A 19,007-nucleotide genomic window follows, 5' to 3' on the forward strand; every position below is an offset into this window, starting at 1 on the left:
GAAAATTGTCTCAATATTACTTAAAAATCAATCATCCAGCAACGATTACTCAGTGAGAGAAGTATTAACGACATAGCAAACAGTGATGAAATGGATGATGACACTTCTAAAAGCAACCTCTTTGTTGTTAGCACTACAACACCTTAACCTACTAATGTGTCTGCTATGATATAACAGATCCACTTGGCTTCCTTTTAGATGGAGTTTAGGTAGCTGTGCCAAACAATTAACACCTTAACATTTGAGACAAAAATATACTTCCTCAGAACTCTTGAGAGAGCTATTCTCATTCAAAAAGAGTGGATAGGGTCTCTATAGACACTAATCCATTTTCAGTTATGTTAGCAGTGATATCCAGGACACAGCGCATAGAACACTGTTCCTGTGAGACATCAATTTCTATGTTGAAAATCAAAACTGTATTGAGCCTTACCAGTTTCACTGATGCAAGAACTTGGATGCTGAGAGGAGAGTTGTGCATTTGATGGCACATATGTGGACAGACCATCAGATATTAGATTATATAGCTGTCACTGTTCATTGACTCCTTTTCTTCATTCACTGTAACCACTTGCAAGGCCCCACTGAAATTGTGTCTAGGAGGACTTGGAAAGGCTCATGAGACTTTCCATCTGCAAAAATAACTGAAATCACAAGAATGGCTCTTTTTCATAGAAATGAACAGCGAGTGTGGTCACTGACTATGGCGCAAAGGTAATTAAAGCACTTGAAGACCACAGGTTGTTTCACACTCTGTCTCACTCTTGTACTTTGTAGTTGGAGTATCTGGAAAAGAAAAAAAATCATCAGAGACATTCAAGCAGGACAAGATCAGGCTGGAGGTAGCAACATTTATCTTCAGTTCTAAAGTGCACCCATGCTATACTCTGGGTATATCTACAAACCATGAAGCTATAGACTGAGATGAGCCTGTTGGAGATAGAGCACAATGTCCAGAGGCAGCTGGAGAAAGGAGGGCATGAATAATAATAGCTCTTATGTAACATTTTTTATCCATAGCTCTCAAAGCACTTTACAAAGGAGGTAAGTACTATTATCCCCATTTTACAGGTGTGAGAATCCTGGCACAGAGAGATGAAGTGACTTGCCCAAAGTTATCCAGCAGGCCAGCAGCAGAGCCAGAAATAGAACTCATTTTTCCTGAGTCCCAGGACAGGGCCATATTTCACTGGGTCTCAAAGCATATGAAAGAGGAATGCATGGGCTGGAATAGGCATAGCTGAAGTAGAACCCAAGATATAGTATTAAGGCATGGGAGAGAGTAGGAGGAGAGGATGGTATGAAGAGAGGGTCTGGATTGGGAGAGATGGCCAGAGTCCAGAAAGAAGTTGTCAAATGTGACGTTACATTTCAGGAGAGTGATGGGGAAACTTTTTAAAGCTATGTGTGATATAATAATGTAACACATCCATGGCCACCCATCTAGGACCTTACCATTATCACTATGCTGCCCAGTATGATGACAGTATGGATAGCACTCCATCTAGCCTGCTACAAAACTAGTAGGTAGGATTCTACAAGTCAAACAACAGTCTCCCTATTGGCAGTTAAGGGCTCATGACACAGCTGAGCAATTTTCACATCCAATAAAGATGCAATGAGCTGACAGGGGGAGAAAATAGGAGAGCTTGTAAGAACAAAGCAGGAGCCATAGTGATGTTATGTGGGAAGATAGCTGAAGTGTGTGAATGGGAGGAGGAACCAGAAAGCAAGCGCAGGATTCTTGGTGAGAAAGTGAAGTAGTGCATGGGGTTCTAATAGAACTCTATGGTGAGAAGTCACTGAACAAGTAAATGAAGGCAAAACTCTGGTTTTCAGTGCAAAGGTACTGTGAGGTGATGGCTAGGGCACATTTAGGGGCAGAGAAGCTTCTGGTTTAAATGATGATTTTAGAGAATGCACTGACTGGAGAAGCTGTGAGGCTTCCTACTAACTGCTGATCATACTGGCTGCCTCTGGAACCCTATTATATATGTAAGAGGGCTCAGGGAAGAGGAAGGAAAGTGATTCTGGGTTCAGGAAGATAAGGCCAATTGTGGTTGCTGTTGATGCCTTTGCCTCTTTCAAAGCTCCAACTCTGCTCAAGAACATGAATATTCTGTTTGCCTTACAGAAGCAAAACAAAAACAAAACCCCTCAAAAAACCCAAGTTCTCCTTATGAAGCTGATTTAGGTCATGGCTACATGATACAATTCTACCTAGAATATGGGATGGCACCTTACTGCACAGAAACACACCATGCACACAAACTGCATAGAAAACTATTCCTTTCACCAGCAGAACTGAAAACATCGTTATCCTGGATCCGTTTCCCATCTGAGCCACAAAGAGTATGTCTCCTGAGTGTAGCACTTCTGGCCTTTCCAAAACAATTCACCTTTGTCAGGTCAGGTGTATATGTAACACAGACATACAGCATTCTTCTTCAGGAAATGGCTGATCAGATGCAGAGTCATACCAAGTTAAAAAAAAGATGATCGAATCTACACATTTAAATGCTTGCCATAATAGAGCCTTGGTTCAAGGACTCACATACCTTCTGCATTATTTGAGAGAAAATAAAGCACACCATAACAGCATTGGTTCTAGGAAATGTGGGGCACTGGCACCAGACAGGAGAGCAATTTGTATACAATAATATTTAGGCAGACCACAGGCAGCAGCTGCATCAACAACCTCCAAGTCCTCCCAGTCCAAGACCATGTTTACCAGGAATGACAGCAGCAGCAGTTCTGAATCAAAATTTCGCAGACATCAACCTTAGGAGAAATCTCATCCAGATTGCCTCTCTATCAATCTAGCTACAGGCTAAGCAATCTGTTCCCTCAATGGTTTGCTGCTCCATCAGTATATCATTGAAAGTTATTGAGAGCTGTCTGTTTCCATCCTGGAAAACATTGCTAGCTTGATCTTGCAACTTTCAGGCAAGGGGAGGCAAAGAAGGCTGAAAATCTGCTTGGACAAAAAAAAAAAAGAGACCACGTTTGGGACAAACCTTTGCAAAAGAAACCATTGGATTTTGCAGAGCTTTATGCAAACATTTTATTTTTCAGTCCATGTGAATTCTAACCTTCTCACTCATAATCCAGAGTTTCACAGCCAAGTACACTATGACAGGAACCAAAGCGTGGGATGCTGCCTGCCCAATGCTGGCAGCAAGGGCAGCTACAAGACACTTGGCATGGCAGCCACAGACCGTCATGTGTTGCTGGCATGAAACAGTAAGCTGCACAGACAGGAGCCAACCCTGTTGAAAGAAGTGCAGCAATTTTTGGGACGTCTAGGTACTGAGTGGGGAAAGTGTAAATATGCAATGACAAACCAGAACTGCAACTTATCTCAGAGCACAGCAGCTCTGAGAACAAAATATCTTCTTCCTTCATAGGGGCTTAATAAACTTGAGCTGGAAGTAGGGGGGAAGAAAACTTCACAACCAAACAACAATCAGTTTGACAGGTTTCTCCACAACTGGCTCAGGAGATGAAAAAAGAAGTTAACAGAAAAAGACCAGACCAGGAGAGAATGAGCCTTCATTTGGGCTCAGCTAGAGAGCACTTAAACACATCATGCTGCTACTCTAGCCATCATGATCTTTCTGCCCAGGGAGGACAGAGGAGAGAGAGAGAGAGAGAGAGAGCACTTCATAGTTCTGGCTCAGCACAAGCTGTCCTACTATGTTAGTAAGCTGATCCAGTGTTAAGAGCCATAGAAACCGCACCTCAACAAGCAAAAAAGCAAAAGACACCCAGCTGAGCTGTTTATGAGTACCCTGAAACCAGGAGCACCGCCAGCTTTTCTGCCGCCCTAGGCGGCGGAAGGTTCTGCCCCAAAATGTCGCCCCCCACAGAGGCGGCGGAAGGTCCCACCGCCGAAATACCGCCGTGGTCGCCACCCCCAAATTGTAGTGCCCTAGGCAACTGCCAGCCCTGCCTGAAACCATATTTACATTTAGTTAGATTCAAAGAAAAAAACCTCAGATTGGGACTTTGCTTGAATAGATCCAAATAAACACACAGGCTTCCTGAGTGAACTGGTTATTTTAATAAGCTCTTCTCTTGCTGTTGCCATTTTTAAACTATTGTTGAAAACTCTTACCATCACATTAACTGAGCATCAGCTACACCCGTCTGTCAGCATCGATCACGAAAGAAAGTGGAGACCCGTGCCTGCTCCTACCACTAATGATGCATTCTTAGTCATCGGGACTGTAGGGATTGCACAGGTTGGCTGGGTTGAGGAGGGTACAGTAACTCCTCACTTAACGTTGTAGTTATGTTCCTGAAAAATGTGACTTTAAGCGAAATGATGTTAAGCGAATCCAATTTCCCCATAAGAATTAAAAATGTAAATGAGGGGGTTAGGTTCCAGGGAATTTTTTTTCACCAGACAAAAGACTATATATATACACACACACACACACAAACACAGTATAAGTTTTAAACAAACAATTTAAACCGGTACACAGTGATGATTTGGTTGAGGTGGAGAAGTCAGAGGGTGGGATATTTCCCTTACTGCTAAATGATGAACTAGCAATTGGCTGAGCCCTCAAGGGTTAATTCTCTCACTCTGCAAGGCAGCAGGAATGGAGGGAGATATGCACATTTCCCTTAAGTACACTGCCTTGTTAATTACATCAGCTTGCTGAGACCGCAGCTGCTGCAAGCTCCGTCCATCCTGAGCCCTGCTCCATGGAAAATGGGGTAAGCGGGATGCAGGAGCAGGGAGGAGGGGGACACCCTGACATTAACCCCCCTCTTCTTTTCCTCTGCCCCCCCCCCCAGCAACCAAGAGTCTGGGAGCAGCTTCAAGGCAGAGGGCAGGAGCAGCACATGGCAGTGGGGGGAGAGACACAGCTGAACCGCAGGCAACTGCTGCACAGGGAACTTAGGGGAGCGGGAAGCTGATAGGGGGCTGCTGGTCCACCCTGGTTCCAAGCCCCCACCAGCTAGCTGCAACGGGCTGCTCTTCCTGCAAGCAGTGGACAAAGCAGGCAGCTGCCAAACGACGTTAGAAGGGAGCATTGCACAACTTTAAATGAGCATGTTCCCTAATTGATCAGCAATGTAACAACGAAACAACATTAACTGTGACGACTTTAAGTGAGGAGTTATGGTATAGGAAACTGTCATATTATCATTGCTTGATCTGACTGATCTTTTATTTGCTTATTGAGGATCACCTTTTGCGTCTTTTGTTCCTGCTTTCAAATAAACATCATCCTTCAGTTCTTGGCATTAGGAGATTTTTTACAGTTCATGTTCTCTGACTTGCTCTCTGACCTCATGGAGCATAATATAAGCCATACTGCATGAGATCTGGAAATCCCACACTACAGAACATTAGTAATTGAAGACCTCTGATGCTGTTACTAATGAACACACAGTGCCACAAACAGGGTCTGATCATCCGGATTGAAGGATGCAGGCCCTATATGCACAAGACAAATGCCACCTACTAGACAGGAGAGCTAAAAGGGTTTTTAAATAACATGCATTGACCGAATTTGCCAAAGTGGCCTCTATTTTTGCATGATCAGTTTTAGATATCTAGGGTCTAATTTTCAGAGGTCCTGAGCACCACAGCTTCAGTGAAAACCAGTTGTGTATAAATGGTTACAACCTCTGAAAACTAGGCCTTGGGCTTGTAAAGATGGGGAACCCAAAAGTAGAGATCACTACTGAAAATTTAGACCAAAGTTCTAACACTGCCAGCATATGCTAAGAGACAATGAGGGACTGAAAGTTGCTAAAGATCAGACTGCACCAGCACAATCAGACTGAAATAGGCACAATACACAAAAAAACACTAAATCACCAAAAGTGAATTCCAGTGAAGTGGACATATCATCCCACTTGAAGGAACAGCCATTGCCATTTGGTTTTATTGAGCTTAAAAACAGATTTCCTTTGGAGCGCCTCAGTTAAGGGGAACTTTGAATGAGGCACATCTCAATTAAGTAACATAGGCTCCCACTATCAGTGTATTGCCAATGTGAGTGTAGAAAAAGAGATTCAAAGTGGGGTCTCCATTGATGCTCTCAAGCACTGATTAGCTCAGCCACTAGACTTCCCTATGTCCCCACCCAAGACCCGACGGTGTTTGAAATGCTACTACATTCCATCTCCCATCCTCTGTTTCCACATGCGCTCCTGTCAATTTCTCTTCTCCTTTCTGGTTGGGAAGTCATCCCCCTCACAAACACTTCCCTCTATGAGACAGGGTAAGAGGAGAAAGCCTTTCTTGGTTCACCTTTTCAGGGCTGCAGGGTTATTGTTTTCACCCTCCTTGCCCCCTCCATACCACTAGGCCTCTAGGCATGAGGAGAAGCTCACCTCTGAATTTTCCACAGGAAGAACTGTCTGGTGGCACCAACATCCCCAAATCCTAGAGAGAAGAAAAGAAACAGACAAGAATTTACTGTAAGCATAGACCTAAGAGCTATCTCACTAACCACTCAACCTTTCCAGACTACTGTACCCCTTTCAGGAGTCTGATTTGTCTTGCATACCCCAAGTTTCATCTCACTTAAAAACTACATGCTTACAAAACCAGACATGAAAATACAAAAGATGTCACAGCACACCATAACTGAAAAAAATGCTTACTGTTTCATTTTTACCATATAATTATGAAATAAATCAATTGTAATATAAATATTGCACTAACATTTCAGTGTTTAGTATATAGAGCAGTATAAACAAGTCATTGTCTGTATGAAATTTTAGTTTGTATTGACTTCTCTAGAGCTTTTTATGTCGCCTGTTGTACAACTAGGCAAATATCTAGATGAGTTAATGTAACCCCGGAAGACCTTTGTGTACCCCCAAGGGTTCACGTACCCTTGGTTGAGAACCACTGACTCATGGGGATGACAGAGAGAATGACCCATGCCACTGTGCAGACTGTTTACTTGAAAAGAAAGACCAACACTGGAAACTCTAAATTTGAATATGCCCTGAACACAGGACCCATCATCAATCTAGATACAGTATCCCATGCACAACCCTAAACAGTTGCCTTGAAAAATCAGTTCAGTCTTATTCATATTTTGCTATCTTGTTCTAGGAAACACGAGTCACTGAAGGAATAGTAAACCACCATCTCTTGGTGGACAGCTTAAAGAAATGCTACCTAATGGAGGAGAGAGAATATTCTACAAGACAGAACTGGAGGAGAACATGTGTGGCAGTAAGGTGTACTTTGTACATATGGAATTAGTCTTGTACCAACATACTTGGGCACTGACTCTCTTGTCTTATGTATCAAAGAAACATATGACCATTTTCCTTTTGCATCTGAATTGCTTTAGTGACTTTATCTGTTATCCCCAATTCCTTTGCTATTTGCAAGAATGATTCTGTAACTTCACTTGAAAAAGTTCTCTTGGTCTGTTGTAGGTTGCTTCTAAACCAAAGAAGAGCTCTTTGATATATTTGTACCAAAGCTTCTTTTCAATGTAAAGTGAAATCTTTTGGCCCCATTAGGGCTTTGATCTAATATTTCTTGTATTTGCATAGATGTTAATGTTTTTGAACATCAATAAAATATTGAAGAAGGGGAAAAAATCACTTTTGATGGTGCAAAAAAAAAAAAAGAGATCTGGAGGTGGAATTACTTGTGTACCAAAAGCAGTTTCAGTTTGTGCTATGGAATATTTGTGTGAGTCAAGATAGCTGTAACCTAATCATAGATTTTTCTATAACTATACTGTCAACGGATTGTATCAATTAAAAGTGACTATTTGCATGTTTTAATACCGCAACATCAAGTTTGCAAATTTTTGAATATGGAAGAGTTGCCTGTTTGTCACGCGCAACAAAGGAAAGTCATTATGTGATTAAGATTCTTACCTTAGTCTCAGCTAACCCTGGTGATCTCCTCAGCAAGGCACATAAAGCTCATTCACTGTAAGCACCACTGTGGATTACATCAAAGACTCACATTCTGTTTAGGGAAAGGAGGCACTCATGCTTTAATGTGCTTGCTCTTTACATGAATCATTCTGCAACCTTGGCAGCATTGACATCTGCCCCAAGCAAGTGTACGTGACACCCCTACACACACACATTCTTCCCCCCCCCCCCAACATTATCAGGAAGTAGAACAGGCACCTTTGCTAGATACACCTGCCTACACTTCTTAATGAAAAAACTCTCAGGCATTTGAATGCTCTGAGGATTAGCCAGTCTCATTACAAAATGTAGTTTTATTAGTGACTAAAATACAAAGCATTTTGGGGGGCTGCCTAGTTTCTTTACTACATTGCTTCTCCAAATGTTATTGTACAAATTTACCTTTGTTATATAAACATAATTGTTTTAAACATACGTGTCATGATACACAGTGAAATGTGTTCTGTATGATACCAGAAATAACAGCCTGTAGAACCTAGCACAGTAATCCTCAAATGTATTAAGCTCACAAAGGAAGAGAAGAATGGATTCACTAACAGCCTGTCCTAAAAATAACATTTGTTTCCTTCATGTGGTGCCTGATCCTGTAAAGTTCCTTCAATTGACAGTGAAATCAAAGAGACTTGAGGATAATCATCACCTTACAGGATCAGGCCCCATGTGGTTCCTTAAACCAGTATGGATAATCGCAACCAGGCAATGAACTGTGAACATCTTAATTCAAAATAATAGCAAAGTCTCACTTGCTATAAGCTAATCCCGCCTTTCCTAGGCAAAATGCTAATAATACTGTACCTTGCACACTTCACATCTTCACTCTTGTAAAGAGCTCTCTTGAAATATTTAGTGCCATTGTTACAGACCTCTAACACAAATCATTTCCTTCCATTGACATAGTTATTGCAAAAAGATATATGCAACTTCTTAAATTGTAGTTGAATTACAGTGCCCCAATCCTTCTTATTTACAAGATTCACTTATAATTGAAATTCATTTTCCAGACACCAATCATGCCAAAATTCTGAGAATCTGCACATTGAGCTCAAAAAAGTATGAAATCCAATCATGTTCACTTGCATAGAATGCTACCAATGCTATTCTGCTACTGAAACTTCTCTCAGGCTAGAGTGAAGTTGTAACATAGTGATCCTTGATTTTGGCACATGTCAACTTAGCAAATTTTTATTTCAGTCATGTGTTGTGCCTGGAGGTCTCAAATGTCACATCAAACACACCTTCCAATTCATTCAGCATGTACACTCTATTACAGCATTGCACCTTGCACTATACTCAGATGTAGCCTTTGGCCATTGGCCATTTTTTTTTCAAACTCGAGTGCCTAAAGTTGGCACCCATATCTATACTTCGTCTGATCTAAGTCCTGTAATCTTCAGTGGGAGCTCAATTGGTGACATAAGCAGCTAAATTCTAAGAGTCACAGTCTGACCCTGGTACCTACTTTGCTCAGGGACAGAAGCCAGAAATAATTTGTGCCAGCCCTATACCTGCCACAAATTCCTTCCCCCTTTACACTGACTCAGCTGTACTGGCTGGCACATTATGGGTTGGAACACCTGGGTGTAGTGGGGTGGGGGAGGTAGAGGGACATTGCTCCCCAAAATAGAGGGGAGGAGTCAAGGGGGTGTCACGCGGGCTCATGAACCACTTCCCCCACACTTGCTCCACTTGGCCTGTCCAGGAGGGGGGCTCTGTCCTTCCCACACTGTGGCTCCCCACAACCCCTGGCATATTTCAGCTCCTGGGGAGTAGAGGGGGTGGGACGGAGCAGCTTTCCCCCTGTGCTCTGGGCCACTGCCTCCTAGTGCCCAACTGTTTCCTGTAAAATGATGAGTGCCCATGTGGGGACGGGGCAGGGCAGGGGAGCTGGTGGAAGGGGGTGGGGGAAGAGGCAATGGGATTGGGAAGGGGGAAAAGAAGGGGATGGGGAATGGGACAGTGGGAAGAGAAAGGGGATGGGGATGGGGATGGGGAAGAGAAGAGGATATGGGAATGGGCAGGGGGAAGCAGGAGCCCGGCATGTGAATGCTGACGTTTCCCCTCCTCCCCCCTTTGCAAGGCAGTGTGGTCTAGAAAGAGGGTGCTAGCCTACAACTCAAGAAGACCTGGGTTCTAGCCCTGCCACTGAACTATTGTGTGATCTTGCCCATGTCACTTTCCTCTTTGTGCTACTGTTTCCACTCCCACCCTTTTAGTGATCAATGGCTCCATGTCTAATTGGTAGCTGGTATCAAGCGGAGTGCCCCAAGGGTCGGTCCTGTGGCTTGTTTTGTTCAATATCTTCATTAATGGTCTGGAGGATGGCATGGATTGCACCCTCAGCAAGTTTGCAGATGACACTAAACTGGGAGGAGAGGTAGATACCCTGGAGGGTCGGGATAGGATACAGAGGGACCTAGACAAATTAGAGGATTGGGCCAAAAATAAATCTCATGAGGTTCAAAAAGGACAAGTGCAGAGTCCTGCACTTAGGACGAAAAAATGCCATGTACTGCTACAGACTAGGGACCGAGTGGCTAGGCAGCAGTTCTGCAGAAAAGGACTTGGAGTTACAGTGGACGAGAAGACACAGGATATGAGTCAACAGTGTGCCCTTGTTGCCAAGAAGGCTAACGGCATTTTGGGCTGTATAAGTAGTAGCATTGCCAGCAGATCGAGGAACGTGATCATTCCCCTCTATTCAGCATTGGTGAAGCCTCATCTGGGGTATTGTGTCCAGTTTTGGGCCCCACTTTACAAGGAGGATGTGGAAAAATTGGAAAGAGTCCAGCGGAGGGCAACAAAAATGACTAGGGGGCTGGAGTACCTGACTTATGAGGAGAGGTTGAAGGAACTGGAATTATTTAGGCTGCAGAAGAGAAGAATGAGGGGGGGATTTGATAGCGGCTTTCAACTACTTGAAAGGGGGTTCCAAAGAGGATGGATCTAGACTGTTCTCAGTGGGTACTAGGTGACGGAACAAGGAGTAATGGTCTCAAGTTGCAGTGGGGGAGGTTTACGTTGGATATTAGGAAAAACTTTTTCACTAGGAGGGTGGTGAAGCACTGGAATGGTTTACCTAGGGAGGTGGTGGAATCTCCTTCCTTAGAAGTTTTTAAGGTCAGGCTTGACAAAGCCCTGGCTGGGATGATTTTGTTGGGGATTGGTCCGGCTTTGAGCAGGGGGTTGGACTAAATGACCTCCTGAGGTCTGTTCCAACCCTGATATTCTATGATTCTATGAGGCATCCTCTGACAGCAGCAGCAGCAACCCCATCAGGGAGGCAGCTTCAGCAGCACCAAAGCACTGACATCCCTGCAGCAGCCAGGGCCAGAGTGGCCACGAGCAGCAGCTGGGGCTCCCTTGCCTGTGTGTGTACATGCATGTGTGCATGCACTTTGCACCCCCCAAACTGTAGCAGTCAAAATATGCTTCACCACTCCCCATACACCTGTACAGAAAGAATAGCTTCCCCTGCAGATGCTGCTCTACCCTTCCCCACACTGCTTCCTCCAATATGGGTAGCCAGTCCAAGGAAACAAGGGGGTCCCTTTCATGCTCTTAGGTAGTGTTTTGTAGCAAAATATACACAAAATATAGTGTTTGGTCAAGCCTAGGAGCCGTGGAGTGTCCTCTTTTTTTATTTGTTAAATATGGTAACCCTAGGGTTGGGTGCACGGGGAGGGGGGGTCCAGATGCAGGGACTTGGGAAGACAGGGGGAGCAGCAGGCAGCCCCCCCATACAGGGATCCCTTCCCCTTCTTCCTGGCCTCATTGCTCCTCAGCCACGAGGGGAGGGATCATTATATGGGGAGCTGCTCCCACTGTCCGCCCAACCTCCATCTGGACCCCCTCTGCACAGAACCCCCACGCCGAGCCTCACCCTCCCAGCACCTGGACACCCCCACTAAGCTGCCCTCACCCAGATTGCACACCATAGAACCCTGATACTCTTGAGGGAATTTTGCACAAAGATTAAAAATTTAAACATTTAAAATTCTGCAAATTCCACATATTTTATTTGTCAAAATAACACAGTAACACAACAATATAATCACACCATTTTCAATTATTTTGCTAATTTATTTCAAAATACTTGTCAGCAAATAATTGAAAATGGTGTGATTAAACTGTGTTATTTTGACAAATAAAATATGCAGAATTTTACAATATTGTGTACATAATTTTTAATTTTTTGGTGCAGAATTCTCTCAAGAGTACCATAGGAAGAGAAATTAAAAAGACTTGGAGTGTTCAGCTTAAAAAAAGAGACAACTAAGGGGCGATATGATAGAGGTCTATAAAGTCATGAATGATGTGGAGAAAAGAGAATAGGGAAGAGTTATTTAACCCTTTAGATAAAATAAGAACCAGGGGTCACCCAATAAAATGAATACACAGCAAGTTTAAAACAAACACAAGGAAGTACTTTTTCACAGAATGCACAGTCAACTCGTGGAGCTTGTTGCCAGGGGATGTTGTGAAGATCAAAAGTATTACTGAGTTCAAAAAAGAAATAGATAAATGTATGGAGGATAGGTTCATCAATGGCTTTTAGTCCAAATGGTTAGGGATGTAACCCCATGCTCTGTTGTCCTTAAGCCTCTGATTGCCAGAAGCTGGGACTGGACAACAAGGGTGTTTCACTCAATAATTGCCCTGTTCTGTTCATTCCCTCTGAAACATTTGGCATTGGACACTGTGGGAAGACAGGATGCTGGGCTAGATGGGCCATTGGTGTGACCCAGTCTGACCATTCTTATGTTCTTATGGTGGAGGAGTTTATCATTTCACACCAAATTATGCAGTGAATTGGCTCCTCATCTTTTTATTTGTTGGAAACCCCCCATAGCTGGGGTTCCTTAGAAAGGGCTAGGCAATTGTGTATCTGCTCCAGTTTACAGCAAAACACACTCACTACAAGGGACTGAAACTTTTAAGAAAATTAAATCAAAGCTCAACCATGATGTCACCCCTTTAAATGTTTGAGCACTCCCCTGCTCTCCAATGCAAAGCCTCAATTTCATGTTGTTTTCAGTGTTGCTGCCTGAACAATAAAGCAAGCACAGCAGACAGCTGTGTTTCTGTCAGCTCCCTCTGTGTCTGAGTCTATGTCCTTCTCTGCTGGGTCCAAATATAACATTTGGTGACACAGGATTTCTACCCCACCAGTGATCAGTGCTGCCTCTGCCAGAAATGTTCAGAGTGACTTCCACCACAGCTACCAAGACCATCTTTTCATACCTTGTTTAGCCAATTTGGTTTACTGTTACAGTTGGTGAATAACAATAGACCTCGCTTTTGTTCTAAAAAATTCCTGAGGTTCCTAGTTTCAAATGAAATTCAGCACATACAGTCTGCTCTACACCAACCTTCTACAAACAGACTACTGGAATGCTTTGTACAAACACTTAAGTATGCCTTAAAGGCTGACAAGTCTATTTTGAGGCATCAGCAGAAATGGGATGATTTCTTGCTTGTTTACAGGAACACACCCTATACTACTACCCAGCCATCACTTGCAACTCTTTTCTTGAAGTAGTCTTTGTGTATCTGTTGGACTTGCTACATCCTGATATTGCCTCACGTGTAGCCAAATCCCAAGCTATGCAAATTGATTGATGAAGTGAGTCATCATTCTTTTCCAGCAGGAGACTTAGTGTGGACTTGCAACTACAATTGTGAAGTGAAATGGGTACCTCGAGAATTTGTAAAAGCTACAGGGACCTGTTTCATTTGCAGTAAAATTATCCAATGGTGTTTTGACATATGGGCCAGCTGTGGCTTTGACAAGTATTGGAATCTGGGATGTTCCAGTAGGACTTTCTGTTCCTCTGATTGAACCTCCTCCTTTTACAACTCCTAATTTCAATGACTTGTTGGGAGAAACTTTGTTGTCCGATCCAGTTGATTCCATACCATCGATTGTTCCTGTTGTTCAGAACACTGCCACACCACCATCATCACATTATCCCAAGAGAGTGTGAAAACCAGTTGTGTGCCTGAATTTATAAGCTGTTTAATTAATGATGGAGAATAATCCCTTTCAGTTTCAGAGTCTACAGTAGTCCACCTGTAAATCTTAGTAGGTTATATAGTGTTTTATGTTAGCCATGCAAATGATGATGTACATATGTCTGGAAATTTTTAAGGTAGGGTGTAGGAATGTGATGTCCCGTCCCTTTAATATTTGAGGAATGCCCCCCCACCCCTCCCCAGTGCAAAGCCTCACTTTAGTGTGGTTTTCAGTTTTGCTGCCTGAAAAATAAAGTGAGCACAGCAGATAGCTGTGTTTCTATCAGCTCCCTCTGTGTCCCTATCGCCTTCTCTGCTGGGTCCAAATATAACACCTACCTCACATCTATGATAAAAGCAATTAGACTGCTGCTAATTCAATTAGGTTTGATATGAAAAGTCATTTACTTTTGCTTTTGCCTAATAAGATCCTCTTGTGAACATAAATCACAATTTTAAATTATTTTTGTTAAAAACATGATTACTTTTTCCTTCAAAAAATAGTTTAGTTCAGAGGAAGAATACACTTGTTCTGCTATCTTGAGAAGGAATGCATTGCATGCTATAGGAAAATGCAATGTACGATGTAGAGCGGGGCCAATTCTTTTCACTTACAAAGCTGTCATCCACTGATTAGCTGTCTACATAAAGTTATGTTTTGACTTAGGCTCTGAAAGAATGAAAGAGAAATAGCAACTACAGTTTGTAAGCCAAATCCAGTGAAGCATCAAATCATATGACACACTCATAAAAGTACAAGACTTCTAAAAGATCAAAAGCTGTGCAAATCTTGCTTTTCAGCGCAGGTATGTCACCTAAGGAAGCCCACAAGAGTACAGTCTTCACATTATAACAAGAAAAGGTTAAGGGCGTGTACCATTTACTATTATCATTACAATCATGCATATTCATGAGAAGAAATTCTTGGGGTTTTTTTTTAAGCTATCTGTGGTATTGGTACAAGGATTCAGAACTGTTAGGCCCAATGGTCTTTGGAATAGACAGTCATGTTGTATGCTGGACTGATTTAACCTTGTCAACATCTTATAATTTTTAGAGCCCTGCGCGGATACAAATTTATATCCAGAGATGTGGATATCCGTGGATAGAAAATGGTATCCGCTGAACTGCAGTGGCGAAAAGAGCAGAATATGGGGTTGCCGCTCCCAGGAGTCACACACACTACATCTGACCTTGCATAAAAAAGTGTGGAAATTAGCCCAAGAACATCCAGAAGCTCAGACTACAACTACCACTCCACTGATGTAGGTCTGTTGGCCAGGATGGAAATCACCACTACTGTGATGTGCAATCAAAGTTTGGCGTGCTATCCATTACTAAGCTGCAGAGCAGGTATTACTACTACTAACTCTATATAGCACTTTTCAGCAGTAGATCTCAAAGTACTTTACAAAGGAGGTCAGGATCATTATCCCCATTTTACTGATGGGGAAACTGAGGCACAGAGCAGTGACGTGGCCTGCCCAAGGTCACTAAATACTCCCTCTACCAGTAATATAAGCCTCAAGCACAGAACCCTTAGCAAATATTCACCATCCAATGCTTCCTTAAAGGCCACAAAATCCTTTGCCTCATCCCGCTCCCCACAAAAATCTCTTAACCTATTGTACATCGTTAATAATGTAACATCATAAGTAGGATATCAGTTAACTGCAGACAAAGTTGGTCCTGTTCGTTGAAAAAAAAATCACTTTAATTTCCTCTTGTGTCACAGCACAGGAGTGTATTTTAAAGTGAGTGGTATACAATTGAACCCTGACTTCTCAAACCACACAGGCTGCTCCTATACCAGTGTGGCCAGGAATTAGGGATGGGGTTTTGAGCAAGAGAAGAGAGAAACAGAGCTAGGGAGGGCAAACATTTCCAGGCTGGATTTAGAATATCCACAAGGATAAAATCTCCCATTTTGTAGAAACTTTATATCAAAAAATTCATCCAAATGTTATCCGTTTGCAGAATACTAGATTTTACTGTATTTTCACAGGTTTACCTGAAGGAAAAAATCATTGTCTTTCTACAAAGATTTGGTTTTATATTAACACTGCACACCACAGAGAAAATCTCTAATCCTGCAAACACCAGAGCTAGAAAAGGCCTTTAGGTTGGTACGTGCCAGAGAATATAGGAATAACAACATAAGAATGGATTGTAAAGTGGAAAGCTGCAACCGTATTAACGTTTAATTTCAAAGCTAACCCTATCATCTCTGTGCTAGGGGAAATGAGGGTACACATGAAGGTCTCAGTCTGCAGAGACTTAGGGTATGTCTACACTACAAAATTAGGTCGAATTTATAGAAGCCGGTTTTATAGATATCGGTTTTATACAGTCTATTGTGTGTGTCCCCACATAAAATGCTCTAAGTGCATGAAGTCGGCGGACCGCGTCCACAGTACCGAGGCTAGCGTCAACTTCCAGAGCGTTGCACTGTGGGTAGCTATCCCACAGTTCCTGCAGTCTCCGCCGCCCATTGGAATTCTGGGTTGAGAGCCCAATGCCTGATGATGCAAAACAGTGTTGCGGGGGGTTCTGGGTACATGTCGTCGGGCCCCTCCCTCTCCATCAGAGCAATGGCAGACAATCGATTCACGCCTTTTTACCTGGGTTACCTGTGCAGACAACATACCACGGCAAGCATGGAGCCCGCTCAGCTCAGCTCTGCTCACCATCACCATATGTCATCTGGGTGCCGGCAGACGTGGTATTGCATTGCTACACAGCAGCAGCTAATTGCCTTTTGGCAGTAGACGGTGCAGTATGACTGGTAGCCGTCATCAGCTATCTTGGTGCTGGCAGACATGGGGCTGCATTGCTACACAGCAGCAGCCCCTTGCCTTTTGGCAGTAGATGGTGTATTAAGATTGATATCCGTCATCGTCGTACTCCAGTTCAATCAGAGGCACCTGGCCAGACATGCTTTGTCTCCTGGAGACTCAGTCCTGCCGGCAGTCCTATTGAACCGTCTTGATGATGATGGCTAGCAGTCATAGTACAGTATCTTCTGCCAAGCATCCAGAAGATGCCGAGGCCTATCAGTCATGCTGCACCGTTGTCTGCCAGCTTAAGATGTAAAAAATAGATGTATTCATTTGCTTCCCCCTCCCTGTGTGAAATCAACAGCCTGCTAAACTCAGGGTTTTGAGTTCAATCTTTGGGGGGGCCATTCTGTGTGACAGTTGTTTGTGTTTCTCCCTGATGCATAGCCACCTTTGTTGATTTTAATACCCTGTACCTGTACGCCATGTCGGCAGTCGCCCCTCTCTCCCTCCGTCAGTTTCACGCCTTTTTTCAGACCAGACGCCATAGCACTGGGATCATGGAGCCCGCTCAGATCACCGCGGTAATTATGAGCACTATGAACACCACGCGCATTGTCCTGGAGTATATGCAGAGCCAGGACATGCCAAAGCAAAACCAGGACCAGCCGATGAGGCGATTGCAGCGCGGCAACGAGAGTGATAAGGAAATTGACATGGACATAGCCCTCACACAAGGTACGGGCCCCAGCAATGTGCAAATCATGGTGTTACTGGGGCAGGTTCATGCCGTGGAATGCCGATTCTGGGCCCGGGAAACAAGCACAGACTGGCGGGACCGCATCGTGTTGCAGGTGTGGGACGATTCCCAGTGGCTGTGAAACTTTCGCATGCGTAAGGGCACTTTCATGGAACTTTGTGACTTGCTTTCCCCTGCCCTGAGGCACCAGAATACCAGGATGAGAGCAGCCCTCACAGTTGAGAAGCGAGTGGCGATAGCCCTGTGGAAGCTTGCAACGCCAGACAGCTACCGGTCAGTCGGGAATCACTTTGGAATGGGCAAATCTACTGTGGAGGCTGCTGTGATCCAAGTTGCCAGGGCAATCAAAGACCTGGTGATATCAAGGGTAGTGACTCTGGGAAATGTGCAGGTCATAGTGGATGGCTTTGCTGCAATGGGATTCCCAAACTGTGGTGGGGTGATAGACGGAACCCATATCCCTATCTTGGCACTGGAGCACCAAGCCACTGAGTACATAAACCGCAAGGGGTACTTTTCAATGCTGCTGGAATCCCTGGTGGATCACAAGGGACATTTCACCAACATCAACGTGGGATGGCCGGGAAAGGTACATGATGCTTGCGTCTTCAGGCACTCTGGTCTGTTTCGAAAGCTGCAGAAAGGGACTTTCTTCCCAGACCAGAAAATAACCATTGGGGATGTTGAAATGCCTATCATTATCCTTGGGGACCCAGCCTACCCCTTAATGCCATGGCTCATGAAGCCATACACAGGTAGCCTGGACAGTAGTCAGGACCTGTTCAACTATAGGCTGAGCAAGTGCAGAATGGTAGTGGAATGTGCATTTGGACGTTTAAAAGCATGCTGGTGCAGCTTACTGACTCGGATAGACCTCAGCAAAACCAATATCCCCATTGTTATTGCTGCTTGCTGTGCGCTCCACAATATCTGTGAGAGTAAGGGGGAGACATTTATGGCAGGGTGCGAGGTTGAGGCAAATCGCCTGGCCGCTGATTACGCGCAGCCAGACACCAGGGCAGTTAGAAGAATACAGCAGGGCACGGTGCGCATCAGAGAAGCTTTGAAAACAGGCTACGATGTGAAGACTGGCCAGGCTACGGTGTGAAACTTCTGTTTGTTTCCCCTTGATGAACCCTCCGCCACCCCCCCGCCCCGCCCCGGTTCACTCTACTTCCCTGTAAACCAACCACCCCACCCTCCCCTCCCCCCTTCGAGCACCCCTTGCAGAGGCAATAAAGTCATTGTTACTTCTCATTCATGCATTCTTTATTAATTCATCACACAACTAGGGGGATAATTGCCAAGGTAGCCCGGGAGGGGTGGGGGAGGAGGGAAGGAAAAGGACACACTGCAGTTTAAAACTTTAAAACTTTAACACTTATTGAAGGCCAGCCTTCCGATGCTCGGGCAATCATCTGGGGTGGAGTGACTGGGTGGCCAGAGGTCCCCCTACTGTATTCTTGGGCGTCTGGGTGAGGAGGCAATGGGACTCGGGGAGGAGGGCTGTTGGTTACATG

The sequence above is a fragment of the Malaclemys terrapin genome, chromosome 3 (assembly GCF_027887155.1).
Source record: "Malaclemys terrapin pileata isolate rMalTer1 chromosome 3, rMalTer1.hap1, whole genome shotgun sequence".
In the NCBI taxonomy this organism is placed as follows: Eukaryota; Metazoa; Chordata; order Testudines; family Emydidae; genus Malaclemys; species Malaclemys terrapin.